At 43.9% G+C, this 25,866-nt stretch overlaps 1 protein-coding gene across 1 annotated transcript in view; it reads right to left on the reverse strand.

Annotated features, from left to right (window-relative positions):
* Positions 1–10,401, reverse strand: part of FAM163A (family with sequence similarity 163 member A) — a 44,709-nt gene extending 34,308 nt beyond the window's left edge. The window contains exon 1 of the mRNA XM_036344925.1: positions 10,220–10,401. The gene's annotated coding sequence lies outside the window, so the exon portion shown is untranslated. The remainder of the gene's footprint in view (positions 1–10,219) is intronic.
* Between the last annotated feature and the right edge of the window lie 15,465 nt (positions 10,402–25,866).

The following is a 25,866-nucleotide window of genomic DNA, read 5'->3' on the forward strand; positions in this document are numbered from 1 at the left end:
AGTATCCATTAAATAGGAAGGTGGGAGAGGGGGTTGTTCAGTGAAGAAACAGCCAACTTAAAACCTAAGCTCTGTTACTAACTAGTTATCATTCTCTCTGAGCCTCAGCTTCAACAACCCTAAAATGAAAATAATTCCTCTTAGAACTGTTGTGAAGTTTAAACGGAGAATAGTGTATAAAGAACAATACTCAATGCTTGGCACAAAAAAAGACATTCAATAAATGTTAGCTTAAAGACACTGACCCTAGAATCCAGTTTGTCCCTCAACCCACAATTCACCTAACACCTCACCAACCCCAGTCAATATTCTTTCAAGCTCATTCTGCCTCCTGTTCTCGTTGCTTTGGTCCCCTGGGGAGCTGGCCCTGACTTTATTCTGACTGCGAGGCTGTACCAGTTGGAGAATGTGAGCTGTATCTAAGTAAGCTGTGAGGGTCCTGGAGCTTGTGGGAGGAGGGGTACACAAAGTCCTGTTAATAAATAAACACGCAGACATCAAGGCTACCGGCTGTCGTAGTAACAAGACTTTAATGCTTTCCTGGCTCCTGTCATCTTCAGGACTGGAAGCACTTAATGAATTAGTCTCGCTTGCAGTCCTGGACAGAAATACTGCCGTGTCTACAAGGAGCAATCAGGGTAAGCAGCCAGAGGCCAATCACTCTGGGGAGCATGGTCAACCAGAGAGATCCCTAAAGCAGCTTTGTTTGTAAAAGTAATAATTGTGTATTAGAAAAATGTAAAAGTATAGACAGTAAAAATTAACTGTAACTCTTGCACTTGCTGATAAGCAATGTTAACATTCTGTCACACTTTCACACACATACTTACTGTGCTCATGCTGGTTTCTCATTTAACAACAGATCATGTAAAATATGTTTCTATATCACTTTAAGTAGCTGCTGGTTTACTAGAGAAGACCCCTATTTTTAAACATTTCGGTGGAAGGTAGTTATTTTCATTGTGAGAACAATTTTGTGATTTCTCTTTTTGGGATTTCCTTTTAGGATTTAGGGATCAGCATGAGGGGAGGGCATATGGATGGAAGAGAGGGCTGGGTTTGCAGAAGTAAACGTCGCTGGTGCGCCAGGAGTGGAATGGGATGAGGACACTCAGAGCCACAGTGGAGAACCTCATGGGGCACACGAGGGGAACACTGAACAGTCTTAAGAGGTTTTAGACTTTAGAAGGAACCCTGTGGTAGCAAGAGGAGGGATGCATTGGAGGAGCCTAGACTGGGAGCTTGGAGAGCCCACACCTCTCATCTGCTCCTGTTTCCACCACGTAGTCACTTGCCCCTTGAGACCCAAAGGTTGCATCTGCTGTCATGATCTGGCCTTTGCTAACCTCCTCTAACCTGTACCTGTCCCAGGTTTTATGCTTCTGCCCTGGGTAAACATTTGGGAAGATTAACTGGATTGAGGAAAGCTCTGAAATCCAAATAAGCACTGTCGCCCAGGTCATATCAGCATGTTCTTGCCCAATCTACTTTTCCACATTTGACCTTTCAATTAATGAGGCATCAGGAATCCAGTAATGTATCAAGCCCATGTCACTCGGCGCTTAGAGACTCCCACAGCAAGCACTGAACCTCTCGTCGGTTTCTCCTCCCCCTTGCTCTGTTATGCAGTCTGGAGGCTGGAGAGGATGCTGGCTTTTGACAGCCATGTACCCATGAGATAGTCGCATCACCTGTGGGACTTGTTCTTATTGGTTCCCTGTTACTGCCCCACATTTAACAGGCTCTACAATGTCCCTCCCATTCTCCCAAGTTTCCCCCCAAATAACTCCCATTTCTATCAACACAATCTTCACTGTTCAGTTGTCTGGGCTTAAAAACTTGAAACTTTTAGTCACAATATTTCTATTCCCCTTAGGGACTGTCCCAAACCTTCACCCTTCTTCTTGTGACCTCATTGGAACGCCATCTTCTTCGTTCTTCACACACAACTTTGTCTACATCATGGAGGGTACTGATACCAGCAAGGGTGAACTACTTGATCTTCCTGCCCTCATCCCTAGCCTAACCCAAAATCTTATCTAGGATGATCTCAAACTGTGATACAGTCATTACGACAAGATCTGATCAGATTAATATCTGAGGGCAGAAACTACTCCTATTCATCTCCGCATCTCAGCCTGGGTACAGGCCTGGCTCAAAGTTGGCTTCAACAGATATTATGAAAGAAATAAAGGAATGAATCCCATAAATGCCTTGTCCTCTGGTATATGAATGAGGTCAGGGGAGATTGGGCTCTTGAATTAATTGAACCTCTTCTCTCTTCACCCTGGCCTAGTGCCCTGCCTGTATGATTAAATTCCTTAATAGAATCTGCCCTGGCTAAGCACCACAGACAAATCCCTCAGCATTAAGTAGTGGAAAAGCTTCCAAGTGCTTAGAGAAGAAAGAGATTGGTGCTTCAGCATTGGGATGTGAGACAAGTGTCGATGGAGGAATGTCCATCTACTCCTTAGGTACTAACAATCTGGGAGTATTGACGACTATTTCATACCAAAACCAATTATGTGTTCGGCACTGCACTGACAGGATGAAAATCAAAACAGCAGCCCACATTTGTTGATCGCTTACTGTGGGCTAGGCATAACTCTGGAATAGGCAACCTCGTTGCTACTTCCATCTTACAGGTAAGAGAATGGGCTCAGTGTCACATAGCTAATAAGTGCTCCAATATTAGCATCTTTTTTAGGTTCTTCACCCTTTCTCTTCACTGTCCTCATCACTTCCATTAAATAGATTCCTCCATCCTGATAGTCTCCCAGCTATCCACCCTTCCTTCGGTGGCAACACCCTCGTCTTCCCACCACCACATACAAATATACTGACATCTGCCCTTATCCTCTCCTCCTCCTCTTCTTGGCCCAAAGAACGGTCCCTCCACCTGCATATCTGATGCTGTCCACACATCTTCTTAGGAATTTTATTATGAATTACCTTTCCTTAACCTATCACTTTTGCATTCAAGTGGATCCTTTCTGTTGGCATTTAAATGTGTTCAACTGTCTCTCACTGAAACATAACGAAACCACAAACATTGCATCCCCTGTGACATTCAATACTATTTGCCACTCAATAAATATTTGCTGACATCTTGTGAATGCAATCCTCACTTTTCAACCCAACTCTGTCTAGCTTCTGGCCTCATTACTCCTCTGAAGTCGCCCTTGCTAAAGTCATCAACAGCCTTCACACTGCCAACACTGTGCTCCTGTGGAGCCCTGGGGTTCTACCAGCTGGACTGAGGGTTTCCTGCACTAAAATAGAATCTTGGCAGTCCTTCCTCAATTCACAGAAAAATGAGCTGACAGAATATTCTCAATTAAAAGTTTTTGTTCTATAAAGGTCTCTTTCTTAAAACTTAGTGCCTGCTATTCTATATCTGTGGTAGAATCTAGCATAAGATGCTCTCTGATTTAAAAATTACCATATATTCAGCCATTTTAATATGTAAATATTTCACAGTGTTATCCGGAGAGCTTCACAGTTTCCATGGAGTTCAGGACATGAACAAGTGTTTGATACTCACTGGCCAAATCCAAAGAAATAATGTTTTGCTCTTTGATTTGTTCTCTTGGAGGTATCTGGTACTGTTTACCATGCTGTTTGTTTATTTTAGCAACCAGCATTTATTGAACATACATTTCCCCATTACCCTTTGTCCCTATTTTCACTAAGGCATTTATTACCTTCTCTTGTGATCTCTCCCATGGACAGGCATATCTTGTTTTATGGGGCTTCGCAGATACTGCGCTTTTTACACACTGAAGGTTTGTGGCGGCTCCATGTTGAGTGAGTCTCTGGGCACCAATTTTGCAACAGTACTTGCTCACTCCATGTCTCTATGTCACATTTTGGTAATTCTCCTAATATTTCAAAATTTTTCATTATTATTATGCTTGTGATGGTGATCTGTGATCAGTGATCTTTGATGCTGCTAGTGTTAAACCCTCCACCAGCAACAAGATTACAATTAACTGAAGGCTCAGATAATGATTAGCATTTTTTAGCAATAAAGCATTTTTTACTTAACGTATGTAAACTTTTTAGACATAATGGCATTGCACATTTAATAGATTACGGTATTGTGTAGACATAACTTTTATATGCACTAGGAAACCAAAAAATTTCTGTGACTTGCTTTATTGCAATATTCACTTTATTGCAGTGGTCTAGAACCGAACCTGCCATATGTCCCAGGTCCGCCTGAGTTCCTGGAGGTCTTTCCCTTGATCTTCCTGTGGTATTTCCTTTTATCTCTCTCTAGCCAGCCAAGCACTTGGCCCAGACACACGGATTATGTCTGTTGAGTGCAGGAATAACGGAATGAGTGAGTAAGCATGAATAAAATGGTCAGGAGGAAGGAGAATCCTCCTCCCAGTGCTCTTCCTAGGCCCTGCTGCCTCCTCACTGAAAAACTAATGGTGACAGCAGTTTGATGCCCAAAATGTTGATTTTTCCATCTGTAAAACACCATCCATTATTTTTAAAGCAAAATGAATCTGATATAAACGTATTATAGCTTTATAGATCTTGGGCCTGTGGCCTTCACTTTTAATATCTAATCTATGGTCAAGCTGTGTTGATTTTACCACCCACAAAAATCATAGTGATTGATTATTTTTATGGGGATATAAACAGTTTCATTCTGTGAGTACCAAAAAAATACTATGTAGTATGTCTATGACAGAAGTTGGGTAAATGAAGACATTACGAATATTGATTTATTTTAAACACCCCATATTCTATTGTAGCCCTATGCCTTTAGCCAAGCTGTTTTCTTAGCCACTTCTACTGAGCTTGCCTATCAAAATCATACTTAACATTCAAGGTCCAATTAAAAACTCGCCTCCTCCAAAGGACCTTAATAATCTACCAGAGTTACTTGGGCCAGCCTTTGATTCACTTTAGCTCCTCTGCACATGACAGCATATTGCTTTTATCTCCCCTAAAGGTGAACTTTAGTCTGCAGGGCCCTCTTGGTGATGTGAATGCTCCTCTCCCAACTCTGCCTTGTGGGCAACTCAAGCCCAGGGACCATGCCACCCACATCTTTCTGTCTTCCCAGGGCCTTGAACAATAGATATTTTCTAAATTGAAGTGGTTAAACAGATCATCCATTACAGTATGCTATGCAAACAACACTTTTTGTGTGCGATATAAGGTGACTTGTAGAAAATAGTTGGGGCGCCCTCCTGGCTAGGTTCTGGCAGCCGTGGCCAAGAGCCCGTTCCAGCTTCTTGCTCTCACCCCTGCAGGCAGCAGCAGCACACAGAAGCAGCAGCTGTCCAGTGTGCCCCAGAATTTATTTTGGGGAAAATTCAAGCTGTTTCTTTCTGAAGTGGAATGTGAGTCAGAGGTGAGCCCAAGCCTGTGAGCTGCGTGGGAGGAGAAAGGTTTGCAATGAGCAGGGCTCTGAGTTCTCAGGCTATTTTTTTTTCCAAACAGACTACCAGCACAGACCTGTGGCTCAGAGACCACCCCATTCACCTTCCTCCTTGGGTGCAGACACAGGGCCTCATAAGCCCATCCTCACCGCCCTTCTCGGCACTACATCTGGACCAAAGCAGAGGCAATCACGCCTTCTCCTCCCTCTGTCCTTGGGGAACATCACACACAGCCCACTCAGCCGAACCCTAATGCACACACAGAGATAGAAGCAAGACAGATGGAAATCCAAACCAAGAACGCTGACTGCTTTGTCCCTGAACTGTGCCTTGTCCAGACTGCAAACCTATCCAGACTGCAAAGATTCCAGATCATCTATCAAGGCATGAAATGCTCAGCCACATGCTGTTAATGCCCAAACTGAGTTTGCGAGCACCTGTGTGCAGAGAACAGAAAAGTCATTGAAGGGGGAGAGAGAGGTGTTGTTTGCTTGATGGCAATGAGCCTGGGCTCTCACACATACCTGATCAAGAGAGTAAATGATATAGTGTGGGCAGAGTGCTTAGCAGACTAACTGAAATGAAGCCTAACCACCCAACAGTGCAGGGGAGCCCCGTCTGGTGTGGCTGGAAGCGAGCCTTTCTTCCATTGCTCCTGCTGCTCAACAGCCTGTCCTACCTGAAGGAGTGGAGGCAGTGCCTGATACCTGCCTCCATCCCCTCTGTGCATCCGCTGGCCGCAAGCCTGGGTGATCAAGAAGGCAATTCTTGGGGGAGAGGAAACACAACTGAGCTGGGCATCTGTGCTGATAAAAAGCACCCAAAGGGGCATCCAGGGACACATGGACGGATAGTGTGAAACTCAAATAACCTTCCCTCCTCCTCTGGGGCAATAGAGCCCTGGGCCCCCAGAATAATTTCCAACCCTCTTCTTTCAAGCGGATCTCTCTTCCTCTCCAAATACAACACCATAAATAAACGGACATTCCCTCTGCCCCTCAGATATCCAGCCACAGAGCTCCTCCCGTGCCCTTATTAATGCCATCCGATTGCTGATGCTTCATCCTGTATAGGGGAACATTATGGCAATAAAAAGAGAGGTAGTTTCTATTTCTCCATTTTGCTTTCAAAGTTGGAGGATAAGATCCTGCCTATCCAGCTCAGAGAGGTCTAAACACACACACACACACACACACACACACACACACACACACACACACAATTCCAGTTTTCCAAGCACAACCTGCGTAGTGAAAGGGATTTTGGATGGCCAGATACTATGGGCTCTGTGTGGTCTCACAGCCTGCTGGCTTTTATTACAGTGGAAACCTCTTAAGTAACCCGAGTGTGTTGGGGGGGGGGGAGTAGTCCCACACCATTCAGCTAGAAAAGAGCTTGAAAGAATGTCAGGCACAGAGCAAGGAGAATAATTTTTAAAATAGTTAATGCAATCACATGGTTCAAAATTGAAAAGATACAGAGGGTTTACAGGTCCACTCTCCCTGGAGGCAACAGATATTAGGTTTTGTGTATATAGTTATGCACTGACAAGCAAATATCTTGGAACACTCCCTCTTCCTCCTCTTTTATAACGTGAACAGTAGCATATTATAAACACTCTATGCATGTTTTCCACTTAGCCATGTATCTTGCAAATTGTTCCATGTCAGTTTTAGAGTAAGCTTCTCCTACTTTTTTTATGGATGAAGAGGCCAGTATTTGACTATCTGGAAGTACCACAAAGTATTTAACTACCCCCCTGTGGTGAGTATATAGGTTGTTCTTTCACAGCTCAAATAATGCTACAATATACATATGTTTCTTTGTGCCCTTAGGCAAGTATAACAGCAAGATAAATGTCTAAAAAAACGGAACCACTGTGTCAATGGCATGGGCATTTCAAATTTTGAAAGATGCTTCTAAAATGCCTTCCAAAGAAGTTGTACCAATTTATTCTCCTACCAGCAACATATGAAAGTGCCTGTTTTACCAGAACCTCATCAGTAGCTTATCAGTCTTTATGAAGTTTGCTAACTGAATGGTAAATAAGTATGTCATTGTAGTTTGCATTTTACATGTTAAAGAATTAAGCTCTGTGCATTAATTAAATCCCTGAGTCCTACGTGGAGTGAAGAGCATGCATTTACCAGGCCAGCACTATCCGGGAAGCCTAACGGGGTCACAAACATCTCTTGTTCACAATGGCTCTGGGTTTTCAGTGACCGCGTATGTGTCAGTTCTTCGTGGGAGGAGAGTGGCCCCGTGGAAGGAGCAGGGACTTTGGAGCCAGAGAGATCCGCATTCCAAGCACAGCTCTGCCACTTACCAGCTTAAAGATCTTAGCAAATCACTTAACCTCTTCCAAACTCAGTCCACTCACATGAAATATGGGGATAATGATACTGATTTCACAAAGCCTTGTGCATGGCACATAGACGGTACTTAACAAATGGTAGCAACTTTCCATCAGGCCAGATCCTAGACCTCAGGGCCCTTTTCACAACTGACAGAACCTGGAACAGCCCCGCTAGGGCCAAATAGCTCTTTTGTTAAATAGCTACCGGGAGGATTCCCAGCTCCTCCTGTGACCCACCCAGCCTCCTTCCACAATTAGCAGGAGATATCGCTAAAACCCCTCGCTGTGCCTAGAGGGTAGAGGGGCTGTTTCTGTGCCAGGCTTCCCTGTTACCAGATGATGTTTGCATTCAGACAGAGGCACTCTCTGGACTGAGCAGAGCTCATTTCCAATTAGACGGGCAAGCTAGAGACAAAACAGAGATCCTTGGGCAAAACATGAGGGATTTGCCCTCCCCAGCATCGGCGCCTTTCCCGAGCACGGTTTCGATGAGGCCACAAAACGCGGATTTCTAGTTCTGGCAGAAATGCCAGCGATGCCCCAAACAAGGTTTCTATGTACATGGGACCCCCACCCCACCCCCACCCCAAAGGACTTCAGAGGCTTTTCCCATTCCCACATGGTCCTGTCTCATTTCACCCCCCAGGCTGTAGAAACTATAGCCATGCCCCTTATGTGAGAGGGAAACGATGCTATTGACTCAGCTAATGCCACAGCTAAACCTTGGGGAGCACATTTTAGTTCCTGTCTGGGTGCCAACATGACCCCCTATCTCTACATGCTGGTTTAGGTCCCCTCGGGCATGGAGCTGAGACCTCCGGAGAGAGAACTGAGAAGTTACAACTGCTTTCAGAGAACATTCCTTTGCTCTGTTTTCCCCTAGAAGGGAAGGGGCAGGATCTGAATGTACTTAGGAGCGCTGCACTAGCACACACAGGAAACTGCCTTTCCCCTGAGGTCTCCGAATCCCCCGATTCTGAAGCAGAGTGGACACACGGGATCTAAAGTCCCTGCATCACTGTTTGTCTCTTACGCGACATAAAATGTGGGTCTGGCTCAGACACTGGAGGGTGTGGCAGGGCATTGGGATCCGACTGCACAGACGTCCACCCCTGCCAGTTACACTGCTGCCTCTTCAGAACCCCCTAGCCCAGCCCATGAGGCTCCCCTCCTCCCAAACCCTGTCCTCCAGCCAGGCCATGAGTGTGGGCTGGGGTTAGGGTTAGGGCTCCTGGCTGGATACCTACCCCCCAAAGTTGCTAGAAGAGCAAACTTCCAGGTCTCCACACAAACCCACTCAGAGAAAAGGAATGCTTGAGTGTGGCTGAAAAACATGGGGGGTGTATGGAGCCCCAGAGTGCTGATGGAGAAGACAGATCTCCCCCGCTGCCTCCTTCGCTGCCGTGGGGGACCCAGGATGCCACCTTTGCCGCCAGCCTGGTGGAGCCCTGCACTTGGTTCACCCCAGCCTGGCCAGAGACTCAGAATGAAGGAGCAGAACTAGGCTTTCTTTGTGACCCGAGGCTTTTTGCTCGCCCCTTGGTCTCTCTACTTGGGCCAAATCCTCCTCCAAGGCCACTGAGCGAGGGGGAGGGAGGTGGCTTCCCTGTGGTTGGATTCTGGAGCCCAGAAGGCCACACCAGCCCCAAGGGATAAGGATGAGGGCCACCAGCTCTGGGGCCTTCGGAAGACTTGCCTGGTGACCCAGGCGAGGGTCCGGTGTCTCCAACCCTGTTCTGGACCCGAATGCACAGGCAGAGAGGTGGAGGCGCGCCGCTAATGCACCGCCTCCCTCTTCATTCTATACAACTCCAGGAAAATCTCCCGCAAACCTAGCCCGGTGGCCAGGCGGGCCCAGAGGTGCCTGCGCTCTCGGACCCACCTGGCCGCGCAGACGGATCCGGCCGCTCCCCCCACTCGGTCCCCGCGCCTCTCACTCACGCGCGCCCAGCGCTCAGGCCACCGCATGGTCCTCGGGTGGTCGCGCCACGGGGGAGCAGCAGCGCGTCCTGTGGGGTCCGGCTGCAGGAGGAAGGGGCCGCGGAGGAGATCGGCGAGGCGGGCGGAGGTAAGGCAAGCGCTAGGATGCACTCTGGGGCAGGGACTCCCGAGTCCTGCCAGGAGGCGGGGGCGCTCGACCAGCAGCCGGGCTACCAGGCCGGAGCCGCCCGCCTCCCCCAGCACATCCGCGCCCTTCAGAGTGAACGGCTTACTGTGCAGAAGGAGAGCCAACTGCGGACCCAGCCCAGCCCAGCCCGACAGCGCCAAGGTCAAGCTCAAGATGGACAGTGGGAGGCAGCCCGGGCGCGCTATCCCGGTGCAGAGGCTCACTTTCGAGGGACATCCCCGCGCGGACCCAGTGTCCTGCGGGGTCCTCCACTCGCCCGGCCCCGTCTCCGCCCTCCTCTTCCTTCCTTGGAGGAACCAGGTGCCCAGGAGCGCCCCAACCCGTTACCGTTACCGAGGCTGAGCCAGCTCCGCGCCTGAGGCAACTCCCACGGGGTCTGCGCTCGTCCTTCCGGGCACCGGGGCCGGGGTGGTGCTCTGAGTACTGGCCCTGCACCGAGCCAGCCCAGAACCTCACGGCCCCTCCAGGTGGCCAGGGCTGGGGGCAGGTACCGCGCGACCTGATTGGCGCTGGCCCCACCCCTGGGAGAGCCCCCACCCCAGAGCCTGTTCACAGGAGAGCGAAGGGAGGAGATAGAACAGCGCGGGCTGGTGCCTTCCTCTAGCTCCACTGTCCTTGTGCCTAAGAAATGCAAACTCGGAGCTCGGCGTGCTATGTACAGACAGGTCCAGCACGGGAAACCCTGCGAGAACGTCTTAGGACCAGGGTGAGTCGCTGCCCACAGGACTCCCGGCGGAGCAGACAGTGTGTAATTATAGTTGTGATGGGGAGATCTGGCAGGAAAGAAGCAAAGCTGACCGCCACTCCACCCACAGTGAATGTTTAAAAGTCTACCGGCTGCTTCTGCGCTGTACCCCTAACGACAATTTCTGACATCAGTCTGCTCTGAGAACATGACCGGAGGAGATGGAAGGGAACTGTCACTTTTTAGCACGTCCGAAGCATCTCATCGTGGAACTCTTCCCTGCCCTGGTCTGCTCATCTTTCTCCTCACTCTGCTCTCCAGTCCTGGTTGGACTGAAGACCGGGAGGAGGGAGGGATGGGGCCACCCAGGTTAACAGGAGCTCAAACAGGGAGTGTTCTCCTCAAATCAAATGTGTTCCTCTGCATACCCTGGGTAGTCTGGATGATTCAAGTCAATGGTGAATAATGCATCAATAAAAAATAAAATAACATATAATAAAATAAAATGCTTGGTCCCTCAGCCCAGGCCCAACTTGTAAAATAGAGGGAGTAAGAAATTTAGCACTTGGAGCAACCTGTATTATTCCTAAGTCACTGTTCTAAACTAACAAACAAACAAACATCCAAAGGCAAGCTACCCACCTGATCCTTCCAGCAGGTTTACCGGTGACTTCAACACTCCACTTATTTCCTCTCTCTTATCACAGGTTTTTAATTTTGACCTCAGATTTTCATGTGCTGCCTTTTCGTACACAAACTTCACACCTAAATTCCTCCATCTAATTTCTTCTCAAAGGCAAAACTGAAATATGAAGAGATGTGTTACTGGGTTATAAACAATTAGACAGAAAGTGAAGACAAAATACATGTATAGCCTCATGAGTCACCATAAACCAAAGCTGTGCAATCAGCACCCAGGTCATTGCCATCACCCCAGAACCTCCCCTGCCCACCAATTTCCATTCATAGCTCTTCCCTTCCCTTCCCTTCCCTTCCCTTCCCTTCCCTTCCCTTCCCTTCCCTTCCCTTCCCTTCCCTTCCCTTCCCTTCCCTTCCCTTCCCTTCCCTTCCCTTCCCTTCCCTCCCCTCCCCTCCCCTTCCCTTCCCCCTAAAGCAACAGCGATCCTTACTTTATAGTATTTATGTCCTTTATATCTTTAAAGTTTTATAAAATTGTTAAGCATCCCTAAACATGACCATTTAGTTTTACTTTCTGTTTAGCATGAACTTGTGTGTGTGTGTGTGTATGCTTCTGGCCTCTTTTTTCACTTCATTATGTCTGTGAGGTCATTCATTCTTGTTGCATGTAGTTATAGTTGCAGCCACTACAAATAATACTGCTAATAAAGTCCTTGTATATATCTCCAGGTGTGCAAATGCAAACTTTTTAAGGTGTATACCTTGGAGTAGAATTGCTGGGCTACAGGGTATGCTTATATAACTTTATTAAGGAACTAGAGGCCTGGTGCACAAAAATTTGTGCACTGGGGGGGGGGGGCCCTCAGCCCAGCCTGTGCCCTCTCGCAGTCTGGGACCCCTTGGGGGATGATCACTTGCTGGTTTAGGCCCGCTCCCCAGGGGATTGGGCCTAAGCTGGCAGTCAGACATCCCTCTGGCAGCCCGGGAGCCCTCGGGGGATGTTCATTGCCAGTGGGGAGCAGGCCTAAGCTGCAGTCAGACATCCTTAGCACTGCTGAGGAGGCGGGAGAGGCTCCCACCACCACTGCTGTACTGGCAGCCTGTGGCTGAGCAGAGCTCCCCCTATGGGAGTGCACTGACCACCAGGGGGCAGCTCCTGCACTGAGTGTCTGCCCCCTGGTGGTCAGTGTGTGTCATAGTGACCAGTCATTCCCAGTCATTTTGCTGTTAGGGTCAATTTGCATATTACTCTTTTATTATTAAGGAATACCATATTGTTTTCCAAGGTGGTCATCAAATTTACACTCCCACTAAAGATGGATGGTAGTTGCTCCACATCCTTGCCAAAACATCGTATTGTTAGACTTCTTAATGTTTATCAATCTGGTGGATGCATAATTGTATCACAATTGTGATTGTCATTCATACCCTTAATTTCTAATAAGGCTGAGCGCTTTTACATGTGTTTATAGCCTATTTGAATTTTGTCTTGTGAAGTGCTTGTTCAAATCTTTACCTATTTCTACAGTGAGTCATCTGACTTTTTCTTGATTCATAAAAGCTTGTTGTTTATTCTGTCTATATGCCTTTGTCAGTTATAGGCTGCAAGTATCTTCCTCTACTTGCTAATCTTGATCATTGGATCAAGAATAATTTTTAAAATCAGAATGTTCATTTTGAGATAATTATAGGTTCACATGCAAATGTAAGAAATAAGACAGGCAGATCCCAGGTACCCTTTACCCAGTTTGTCCCATTGTTAACATCTTGCAAAACTTTAGTCCAATATCAAAACTAGGATATTGACATTGGCATTGGCATTGAGACACTCAAGATACAGAACAAAACCAGAAGAATCCCTCATATTTCCCTTTTATAGTCACATCTACTTTCCTTTGACACCCCTCCCCATCCCTAACTTCTAGAGACCACTTATCTGTTTACCATTTATAAAACTGTGGAATTCCAAGAAAGTTATATAAAGGAAATCATACAGTATGTAATCTTTTTAATTTTTTCCATATAGTGTAATTTTTGGGAGATTCATCTAGGTTTATTTATTGGGTGGTATGGACGTGTCATGGTTTGTTTAGCCACTCACTCACCCATTAAAAGACATTTGGCTGTTGTTCCTTCCCCCACTCCCAGTTTTGAGCTTTTACTAACAAACCTGCTATAAACATTCATGTACAAGTTTTTTGTGAACATGCGTTTCATATCTCTGGGATAAATGACCAGGAGTAAAATTGCTGGATCATATGGTAGTTGCATGCATAGATTTTTAAGAGACTGCCAACTTGTTTTCTAAGGTAGCTATACCATTTTGCATTCCACTAGCAATGTGTAAGTGACCCAGTTTCTCCACATCCTTGAAAGCATTTGATGTTGTCACTAGTTTTTAAGTTTTAGCCATTTGACAGATGTGTAGTGATATCTTTTTTTTTTTTTTTAGGAAGTTTTTTTTTTATATATATTTTTTATTGATTAAGATATTACATATGTGTCCTTGTCCCCACGTTACCCTCTACCCCCCACCCCCCCCACCCCCGCTCATGCCCTCACCCCCCCGTTGTCCATGTCCATTGGTTAGGCCTATATGCTTGCATATAAGTCCTTTGGTTGATCTTTCCCCCTTACCCCCACCCTCCCCTACCTTCCCTCCAAGTCCCGACAGTCCAATCAATGCCTCTCCGTCTCTGGATCAGTCCTTGTTCATCAGCTTATGTTGTTCATTATATTCCACAAATGAGTGAGATCCTGTGGTATTTATCCGCTCTCCAGTTCCATCCATGCTGTGGCAAATGGTAAGAGTTCCTTTTTCTTCTTCCTCTTCTTAAAGAATACCTTTCAGCATTTCATATAATGCTGGTTTGGTGGTGATGAACTCCTTTAGCTTTTTCTTATCCGTGAAGCTCTTTCTCTGACCTTCTATTCTGAATGATAGCTTTGCTGGATAAAGTAATCTTGGTTGCAGGTTCTTGCTATTCATCACTTTGAATATTTCTTGCCAGTCTCTTCTGGCCTGCATGGTTTCTGTTGAGAAATCAGCTGACAGTCGTATGGGTACTCCCTTGTAGGTAACTGACTGTCTTTCTCTTGCTGCTTTTAAGATTCTCTCTTTATCTTTTGCTCTTGGCATTTTAATTATGATGTGTCTTGGTGTGGTCCTCCTTGGATTCCTTTTGTTTGGGGTTCTCTGCGCTTCCTGGACTTGTAAGTCCATTTCTTTCACCAGGTAGGGGAAGTTTTCTGTCATTATTTCTTCAAAAAGGTTTTCAATATCTTGCCCTCTTTCTCCTTCTGGTACCCCTATAATTCTGATGTTGGTACGCTTGAAGTTGTCCCAGAGGTTCCTTACACTATCTTCATATTTTTGGAATCTCTTTTCTTTTTTCTTTTTCGGTTGGGTATTTTTTGTTTCTTTGTATTTCAAATCTTTGACTTGATTCTTGGGATCCTCTTTTCTGCTGCTGGATCTCTGTAAATTATTCTTTATTTCAGTCAGTGTATGCTTAATTTCTAGTTGGTCCTTTTTCATGTCCTCCATGGTCTCCCTATACTTATTGAGGGATTCATTAAATTTATCGGCGGTTTCCATAAAATTCTTGAAAAACCTTATAACCGTGGCCTTAAACTCTATATCCAATCGTTTGCTTTCCTCCATTTCTGCCATTTGTGACCTGTTTCTTTGTCTCCGCATTTTGGCAGCTTCCCTGTGTTGATAGAGTGGCCCTGTGCGCCAGGTGACCTGTAGGGCCCAGTAGCTCAGCCTCCCCAGTTACCTGGGGTGGACACTCTTGGTGCACTCTTGGTGCCTTGGTTGTTGTAGAATCACTGGGAGGAATTGACCTCCAGGCCAATTGGCTGTGAGAATCAGCTGTGTCTAAAGTGGGAGAACTTCTGTGCTGAAGACACCCTTCTGGGGCAAGACTTGCTTCAGTGGGGCTTTGGTGCTCACTGAGTCTGCTCCCTGAGTGCGTCCCTTATGGATCTGAGGAGTTGCAGTCTGGATGGACCCCCTCTGACCACTGGGTACAGTGGCTCCTGGATCTAAGGAGGTGCTAATTCAAGCCTCTGCCTGAGGCCACACAGCAGGAGCCACGAAGAGGCTCAGCTGTGAAGCAATGCAAGCCGCTGCGGGGCCTTGGGCCTTCTCTTGGAAGTTCCAGGTCTGCCTGGTTCGGCTGCAGTTAGGTACATTCACATGCAAAAGCCTCTGCCGCAGCCTGGGTGGGGCGGGGTCTCAGGGAGTCAGAGGGCGGAGAAAGCGGCCATGGCCGATTCTCCACCCGGAGTCGCGTGTCTCAGTGTTCCGGTAACGGCTGCAAGCACCTCTGAGGGAAAGCCGCCCTCAAGTTCGCTTGCTGCCGGACAGACCAGCTTCTCCCCGTATGAGACCTGGGTCCCCAGAGACTTCCCGGAACCGGAGTTCAGGGCCGTCGGGAGTTTGTGATTCAAAAAGACAGCCGCGTCCTCAGGCGCCACCCCCTTTCCTCGCGCGCGCGCGCCGCCGTACCTCTGCACTTCACCTCCGCAGCGCCTCTGGCTCTCAGCGTGCTTTTCTTTCCTTCTAGTTGTGGAATTTACACTCAGCCAGCCTTCCTGTTGTTCTGGATGATGTTTGCTCAGTCCTTTGCGGTAATTTTCAATTGTTGTGTGAGGCGATAATTTCCCGGTGTTTACCTATGCCGCCATCTTAGTTGCTCCTCGTGTAGTGATATCTTATTGTTGCTTTAATTTTCATTTCCCAATGGCTAATGATGTTGAACATCTTTCCATTTACTTATTTGGCATGGCATCTATACTTCCATCTACATATTCTCTTTGGCTATCTATTTATCTTTTGGCCATTTCTAATTGGATTTTTTGGTTTGGTTTTGTTTTACAAAAACATTGTTGAGTTTTGAGAGTTCTTTAGTCTAGATCCTAGTCCTTTGGCAGGTATGTGGTTTGAAAATATTTTCTCCCAGTCTGTAGCTTGTCTTTTTACCCCTTTTACATGGGATTTTACAGAGAAAGTTTTTAATTTTAATAAGGTCCAAATTTTCACTTTTTCTTACAGTGGGTCATGCTATTGGTGTAAATCTATCTAAGAACTCTTACTCTAGCCCTAGATATCAAAGATTTAGCTGTCGGTATCAAGTTGATAAATTTTCCTTCTATTCCTATTTGTGAAAGTTTTTGCTATAAATGAGTGTTGAATTTGTTGAGTGCTTTTACATCGGGTTATATAATCATGTGATTTTTGTTTTGTTCCTTTTTTAGCCTGTTAACATGGTAGATTACATTGACTAAAAACAACCAGCCTTGCATTCCTGGAATAAAGCCCACATGGGTTAGTATATCATTTTTTTAATATTGCTTGAAACAATATTTTAAAGCATTTTGCATTGATATTCATGAAAGACATGGGTCAGTTTTATTTTTGGTTTTGGTACCAGGGTAACACTAATGTCATAAAATGAATTGGGAAGTGTTCCCTCCTCTTCTATTAATGGAAGAGTTTGTGAGGGATTGGTGTTAATTCACCTTTAAACAGTGTAATTCATCAGCTATCTGGGACTGGGTTTTTCTTTGTGAGTAGTTTTAAAATTATCAATCAATATCTACTTGCTATAGGTATTCAGATTTTTCTATTTCTTCTTGAGTCAGTGTCATAGTTTGCAACTTTGTAGGACTTAGTCCATTTTATTTAGGTTTTCTAATTGGTGTACAATTGTTTATAGCATTCCTTCATCATCCATTTTATTTCTGTACAGCTGGAAGGAGGTAGGAGATTACCTTCCTCTCATTCTTAAGCTTAGTAATTTGAGTTTTTTATTTATTTTTTTGGTAAGTCTAGCTAAAGGTTTGTAAATTTTGTAGATTTTTTCCAATAACTAGTTTTGGTTTCATTGATTTTATATTTATTTTCTATTGTACTTATTTCCACCTTAATCTTTTTATTATTTCCTTCCTTCCTTCTTGCTTTGGGTTTAGTTTGTTATTTTTTTCTAGTTTTCTATAGTGGAAGTTTAGGTAATGAATCTGAGAGCTTTCTTATTTTTTAAAATTGCTGTTTACAGGTATAAATTTTTCTCTTAGCACTGCTTTTGCTGCATAAGTTTTGGTGTATTGTTTTTTATTTTCATTCATTTCAAATTTTCTAATTTCCCATGTGATTTCTTCCTTGACCTATTGGTTATTTGGGAGTGTATTAATTTATTCATATTTCTGAAATTCTCAAATATTTGTATTATCTAATTTTATTCCATTCTGGTAAGAGAACATGCTTCCTATGATATCAGACCTTTAGAAGTTATTAAGGCTTATTTTATGGCCTAACATATGGTCTATCCTAGAGAATGTTTCATGTGCTGTTGTTGGGTGGAGTGTGCTATAGATGTATATCTAGTTGTTTTATAGTGTTGTTCAAGTCTTCTATATCATCATTGATCTTCTGTCTAGTTTTCTATCTATGATTGAAAGTGGGATTTTAGAAGTTTCCAACTTTTGTTTGTTGAACTGTCTCTCTCTTCAATTCTATCACTTTTTGTTTTATTTATTTTTGAGCTCTAATGCCATTTTTCAGATCTGAATATGCAAGCACAACTTTTAAAGTTTCACCATTAAGTATAACATTTGCAGGTCTTTGTAGATGCTCTTTATACAGAAGGAAACTTCTCTCATTCCAGTGGCCATGGCATTTTGCAGTATGACTTTGTACTTCTCCCCTGAAGAGGTGGGGTCTCTTTCTTCACCTCCTAGACTCTGGCTGTCCTTGGGACTTACTAACAGAATACGGTGGAATATGGTGCAAGTAATACTGTATGAGTTCCAAAGTCTAAAGTTTAAGAAAGAAGCCCTATAACATCTTCCCTTGTCATCTTAGAGCCCCGAGACCACCATGGTGTAAAGAAACCCAGGATGAAAGACCATGTAGAGAAAGAGTATCCACCACTTTTGCCATATACTGTTCATTAGGAGTAAGTCACTAAATCCAGCCCACACCCAAGTACAAATACTGTTCCCCTTCCCATTCACCTTACCCTAGAGCAGCGGTTCTCAGCCTGTGGGTCGCGACCCCTTTGGCAGTCGAACGACCCTTTCACAGGGGTCGCCTAAGACCATCCCGCATATCAGATATTTACATTATGATTCATAACAGTAGCAACATTACAGTTATGAAGTAGCAATGAAAATAATTTTATGGTTGGGTCACAACATGAGGAACTGTATTTAAAGGGCCAGAAGGTTGAGAACCACTGCCCTAGAGTATATGATCCCAACCATCAGCAGGGGGTGGGGCAGCAGCCACACCTTGGGTGAACCATGGACTCCAACTTTGGACCTCTAACCAGAATCCCCAAATGCCCCCCAGTGGCCCCAACTGTAAAGCTCATTTCTTTGTACTTCTATCTTCTCTTGGTGCTTAAAGCCAGTAATTCTTCATTAACTTGTTAGCTCTTTGGTGTTTTTAAGAAGATTTAAAACATATTTTAATTTAGAAAATAAACCTTTAACCAACTTTTTATTTATTTTTAGCTTATACTTCAGGAGGGTGGGTCTGAATTACTTAATCTGCCACTATCGGAAGCCATGGCATGTGTTCATGTGTTGTTGTTTTAATCTGCGGGGACTTATTTAGGCTGAAAATGGCCTTTCTGCTAAAGATATATATATAGGATAACATCAAGGAAAAAAGTACCCATATCCTTTGCTCTCTTAGTAAAGTAGCTTGCAAAGTCAGTAATATTTATCTATTGACTTTCATTATAAAATCAAAGGACCATCTGCCTGGCCATTGTGGCTCAGTTGGTAGGGGTGTTGACCTGCACACAGAAAGATCACAGATTCCACTCCCGGTCAGGGCACATACCTAGGCTGCAGGTTCAATTCCTGGTCGGGGAACATGTCAGAGGCAACCAATCGATGTTTCTCTTACACATCAATGTTTCTCTCTCCCCCCTTCTCTTATCTCTAAAAATCAATGAAAAATGTCCTCAGGTGAAGATTTTTAAAAAAGCAAAGTGACATTCAGACAGGGGCCACATCACTTAACAGAAGTGCGATGATACTCACGCATCAATCTAGTCTCCTTGGCCAGTGGACACATTTCCTCCTCCCTTATCTCAGGGGGCTGTTCTTCATTTTCCAAAGCAGTTTTGGTGGTGTTGGTATAACTGGGGGAAAATATTTTTTAAAATCCAAAAACAGGTTCTTCTGTTGCAAGCTTCCTGAGATATCAAAAAGGAGAGTTAGTTTAATTTCTTCCACATGGCCAACTCTGCCATCTGACATTCACGCCATGTATTAAACCAGCATCAGGATTTAAGTTTGCTTTTTAAAGATGCCATGTACTGCTTAATCAGTAATTAAGACCACAGATTTCTCTAGAGAGGGACCAGATTATGAAGCCTAGATCAATGGGTTTTCTCTTATACAAGTCTATAATTCCTTATCCACAATTTGAAATTTGAAAATGTCCACAAGTTAGTTTCTTTCTATGGCATTGGTTTCTACTTTATATCAAATGACAAGAAAGGGAATGTTACCAGGGGGCCTCTTCCTTCCCAGAAGCTCACTGCCGGTCCTCTGAGGCAAGAGTCCACGTACTGCTTGGACCCAGCAAAACCACATCAGAGAGCAGATGTGAAGACTGTCTGGCTGTAACATCTGTCACCGTGACCGCCAGGGCTGTTTGGAATGACTCTTCCTACTTTGATGGGAGTAGGGTCTCCTCCAGCACTACTCCATATTCCCCCAAAGAGGAAATCCATTCCCTTTCAAAGGTGTACAAAGGTTACAGAGGCTTAGCCTTGATTTTCCACTACTGTTTTCAAACCACTTTATGGATGCCAGCGCATGGCCTTCTGATGGCTTCCCTAATGCAGCCAGTGCTTGCAAATGGTAGGATAAATGCCCCTGTGCAATATGAAAGGTGAGTAGGCTGGAAGGTTGGTGGGTAAGGGCTCTCTGCAATACCCAACCTATCTTTCTTCCAATCTCAAACACCATCCTCATTTCTGCCAGGGCTGATGGGAGGCAGGCCCCAGAGGTAGGAGGCTGATGCTCAAATCTCCTAATGAAGTTTGACAGCAGCAAGATTAAAAGCACAAATGCAGCACCCAGAAAGCAGCGCAGGAAAACATATGCACCCTTTCTACGCCCATTCTCCTGCTATTGGCGCTTTCTTTTAGAGAGTTGAACCATAAGATAAATCTTTTCATAGAAACAGAGGCTTAAAAAAAGTAATAGTGATGAAAGAGCTTTGGATAGTGAGTGGGAAAAGAGGGCAGAAGTAGAGTTTGCTCTGAGATTTCCCAGGGCCAGAAGCTGGGATGGTCTGCAGAACAAATTCCTTTTGGGAAGCAGAGATCAGTGTGCAAAGTTGTGGTAATACTGTCATGCTAGCGAGATTCATTGGTCAAACCAGGCCAACTCCGAAGGCAACTACCGACTTCTTCTCTCAGGACACAGTGAAGACTGTTACAGGCAAAGTACAAGCCTTCTCAGACTGGCCCAGCCTCGTGACTTTCTCTCGCCTGACATCCTCAGCACAGGACCTCCGGCTATACGTTTCCACTCTGGCATTAAATTGTTGCCTTGCCCTGTTATTCATCATCAGCCCACTATTTATTTCATCTGGTTACCCCTCGCCTCCCCAGTGAAATTCTAAGATCCTCGAGGGTAAAGCAAGGCATTAAAACTAATTTAAAAATATTTACAGAATGTCTGTCTATACTCTATATTCAATTGAAAGGAATTCAAAGAAGTTTAAGAGGCTCACAGTTATAGTTGGAAAAACAAGATGCACACAAAACAACTATATGTCAGTGCAAGGCAATGGGTGACTGAAGTCACAAATACATGGGATGATATAATGAACATACACTGTATTGCTTTGGGGAAAGGAGACTGCTAGAGACAACAAGGAGGGCTTTTAAGAAGCAACAACTCCAAGGGAAGAAGCTTCAGGGTGCTGCCTTTCAGCTGGCAGGAGAAGAACAGAGGGTCTATTCTGACTGTCAGCCATGAAGATGAGAAGGAATGTTCTCTTCCCAGAACAACAGTTAGCCAGCTGGGTACAAACAGGTGCATTAACTGAGAACGCTGGGATTAACTAACTGATTCTTCAACAGGACTTGGTGCACAATGCCCAGGTTTGGAAACATCTGGTTCTGCTGCCTGGGAAGTGAGTTGGTGCTCTGCAGAACAGCACTGCAGTGACTTCAGGAGGAACGTCATCAGCCCACTTTCCCTTCTGCACGTTGCTTTGTCTTTTTATCCCCGTGGATAGACTGTGGACATTTAAGTGATGGCAACTAGGGAAATGTGTCTATTTGGCAGACATTTAGCAAACAAAAGACCAAATAAACCACAAACATACCAACACCACCCCCTCTTGATTTGTCAGGAAAATATGAAAATGCCAGAAAACCTGTCTAGAGACAACAAATTCCCTGGGTGCTCTCTCCTCTGCCCTATGACCAGAGCAGCAGAGAAAAAAGGAGAAAGATCACTTACTGTCTGAGATTGCATACTTCGCAGCACCTTCCAGCGCATGATTTCAAGCTGAAATGAGCTGTCATCTAAGTTCATCCTCTCAGCACCAAATGCACTCTGACAGGCCACTTAAAACGCAAAGCCCTTCCATTACAATTTCTCAAAGAGTAGCTTTTGTCCAACAGTGGCCAGAGATAAACCATCATTCAAAACGCCAGGTAACTCTTTGAGTCCTGTACATTCCCAGCACTCAAATAAGACAATCATAGATGGAAAACATTTTAAGGGAAAAATGAACTTGGAATAGACATAGAAAGGACTAGGGATAGGAAATACAATACTAAGAATAGCTATGTGCCCACTCTGTGCCAGGCACTGGGCTCAGCACTTTATATGCACTACTTTATTTAGCCTGCACAACAGTCCAGCTACTGCCCCATCTCTCTGCCCACTCACAGCAGATCTCTAGAGTGAGTGTCTAACATGGTCTCCGCTGTTAGAGGCTAACTCTGTCTTACTTGCTATTCATTCTTTTGCCCATTATAACCCAGCTCCTTTCCCTACCCTCCCCTGCCAAGGTCACCAACCATCTTCATGTTGGGAAATCTTATAGACATACCACTGCATCTTACTCCATACTTAACCTTTTGGCAACATTTACCAGAGCTGACCATGATCTCCTTGGGAATCTCAAAGGCTGGTCCTTCTCAGGCTATTTTATTTTTCTCATAGGATTTATCAATTCCTAAAGCTCTTTCGTGTCTCTCTAGAATGTAAGCTCACTGAGGATAGGGGCTCTGTTTTTGTTCGCTGCTCTATCCACCGGACCTAGAATAGTACTTGGCATCACTGCCCCTGAGATAAACACCGGAGGATTAAGGGAAATGGATGGGAGGGAGATCTTTCTCTGTAGATACTTTTGAATCTTCTAAGTTTTATACAATATGCATGTTAGTAGCTATAAAAATAGTAATTGCACAGAATTTCCCAAACATTGGATTTTACACTAGGGGTAGTTAAGAAATCTTGAGAAGTCCTTCATCCCTCTTTTACAGGGCCATACCAAACTGCCCTACATTTTGTTTTAGAGGAAGAGGAACGAACACAGATGGGAAATGATTTTTGTATGTCATCTTGATAGTTAATTTTGGTTTTCTTGTCATCTCACTCAAACCCTGCTATATTAGCAGTTACTTTTGTTAGATATTATTATTGGTAGCCACTCATGAATCTGAGAAAACGTTAAACTTGGGGAAGATTGGCATTTTTCATCAACCCCATAATCCTGGGAAAGTTTGCAGTGGGATTCCTTGGATGTTGACTGTCCTTGGAAACTGGGAGCCAGTTCAGGCTTTATTAAACCTGGCCCAGGTTTCAGGCCACAGATGCAAACTTCTCATCTAAATTAAGCAGACGATAACTTTGCAGGGAAGAAAGGTGATTCGTGAGCCCAAGATAGGTTCAAGATGGGATATGCCCTTCTCTCTGCCAAAATGTCAGACACGGCCTCTGCGGGTCCGGACCACATTGTGGGAGCCACCACTGAGGTTGGGGATCATAAATCATAAAAACAGACGAAGGCGCTCTGCAGGGTTCTTGCCATGAGGCATTCTTCTTTTTTTGGGACCCAATTTGTTTGGAACAATCCTTGAGAGTTTGTGTTCTAATACTTGCCAAGACTGAGGTTATAAGCAACAGGCTTACATACACAATGCCATTCAGTGATGGAGGTTTCTAGTTTTCACTAGAATTCACATAGACTTTTAAACAAAGTTAATCCTTATGCTAATTCTTTTTATTCCAAAGGCATTGCAAGTATTATTACAGAAGCTACTATTCCAAATCCCACTAGGGAAAGCTGTTCATTCCTAAAGATCTAGGGGTTCAGACATAAATTGCCATAAGGGAAAATGTCACCTGAGTGCCTCTAACATGCCTGCACTGAAATTTGGAAAAGAAGTATCAGTGACTAATATACTCTGTAAATATTCTTCATGAAACATGAGGGGTAGGACAAAAATCACTGCTAAATCCACGATCACTAAGATTTATGCCTATAATTTCCCTTAAGAGTTTTGCAATTGCAGTTCTTAAATTAGGTCTTTGATCCATTTTCTGTTAATTTTGTATATGATGCAAGGTAGGGTCCAACTTAATTCTTTTTCATGTGGCTATTTGTTTATCCCAGCACCATTTGTTGAAAAGACAATCCTTTTCCCAAGGGTGCTATCCTTGGCACCCTTGTCAAAAATCAATTGACCACAAATGCATGGGTTTATTACCTATCAGTTCTGTCCCATTGACTCACATGTCTATACTTATGTAAGTACCACACAGTTTTGATTACTATAGCTTTAATAGTAAGTTTTGAAATCTGAAAGTGTAAATCCTTTAACTTGGTTCTCTTTTTCCCCCCAGCCAAGGTTGTTTTGGCTATTCTGAGCCCCCTGACTTAACATATAAATTTCAGGACCAGCTTATCAATGTCTACAGAAAGCCAGCTGGGATTTTGATAAGGGTTGATCAGTTTAGGAATATTGACATCTTAACTATATTAAGTTTTCCAATACATGAACATGGAATGTCTCTTCATTTATTTAGGTTTTCTTTCTTTCAGTAACATTTTGTACCTTTAATGTTCAGGTCTAGGACTGAACTGTTAAATTTATTCCTACGCGTTTTATTCTTTTTAATGCTATTGTAAACTGAATTGTTTTCTTAATTCCATTTTCAGATTGTTCATTGCTAGTGTAAAGGAAAACAATTGATTTTTGGATATGGATCTTATATCTGAAACCTTGCTGAATTTGTTTCTTAGCTCTAATAGGTTTTGTGTGTGTTTATTAGGGTTTTCATTTACATGAGATCATGTTATATACAAATTAAGATAGATTTTCTTCCTCTTTTCCAATCTGAATGCCTTTTATTTGTTTTAGTTATTGATTGTCCAAACTTGAACCTCCAGTGTAATGTTGAATAGAAGTCACACAAGTACTCATGTTTTCTTGTTCCTGATCCTTTGGGGAAAGCTTTCAGTCTTTCAGCACTATGTACAATGTTACCAGTAGGTTTTCATCAAGGCCCTTATCAGTTGAGGAAGTTCCCTTCTATTCCTAGTTTGTTGAGTGTTTTAATAATAAAAGGGTGTTGGATTATGGCAAATGCTTTTCTGTATCTATTGAGATAATCATGTGGTTTCTGTATATATTTTTAGTTAACGTTTTAGTGGTTGCTATAGGGATTACAATTAACATCCTAAATCAGCGGTCGCCATCCTTTCGGACCCCACGGACCACCAGGGGTCCATGGACCACCGGTTGGCGACCGCTGTCCTAAATTATAGCAAATGCTTCAGATTAATACCAACTTTCAATTTCAATAGTGCGATGGCAATTTTATGTAAAAACTTGACTGGGTCATGATTTTTGGTATTTAGTCAAACATTATTCTGGGTGGGTATCTCTTTAAGGGTTTTTTTGGACAAGATTAACATTTAAATTTCATGGACTGAATAAAGCAGATTACCCTCCCAGGGGTAGGTGGACCTCACTTAATCAGTAGAAGGCCTGACCTGAACAAAAGGAGTGATTCTCTGTTGAGTAACGGAATTCTCCTGCCTGACTGTCTTTAACCTGGGACATTGGCTTTTTCTTACCTTCAGGCTTGAGCTGAAACACTGGCTCTTCCTGGGTCTTGAGTCTGCTGGCCTTCAGACATGAACTATACCATTGGCTCTCCTGGGTCTTCAGCTTGTTGACTAACCCTGCAGATCTTGGGATCTGTCAGACTCCATGATCACATAAACCAACTCAGAATGAATGAATGAATGAATGAATGTCCTACTGGTTCTGTTTCTCCTACTGTATATGGTGCCATTCCCCTCCTTTTTCATGTTACTATTTTCATACAAATTACATTTTTATACATTACATATCCATCAATACAAATTTATAATTATTACCTTATACATTTGTATTTTAAATCAGAAGAAAAACAGTTAAAATAAAAATATATTTTACCATCTTATATATTTACCTATGCAGTTACCATTACTAGTGCTCTTTATTTCTTCATGTGGATTTGAGTTACTGTCTAATGTCATTTCAGCATGAAAGGGCTCATTGTATTATTTCTTACAGAGCAAGTCTGCTAATAACAAATTCAGTTTTTA

This window comes from Myotis myotis, unplaced genomic scaffold (assembly GCF_014108235.1).
Source record: "Myotis myotis isolate mMyoMyo1 unplaced genomic scaffold, mMyoMyo1.p scaffold_m19_p_18, whole genome shotgun sequence".
Taxonomy (NCBI): domain Eukaryota; kingdom Metazoa; phylum Chordata; class Mammalia; order Chiroptera; family Vespertilionidae; genus Myotis; species Myotis myotis.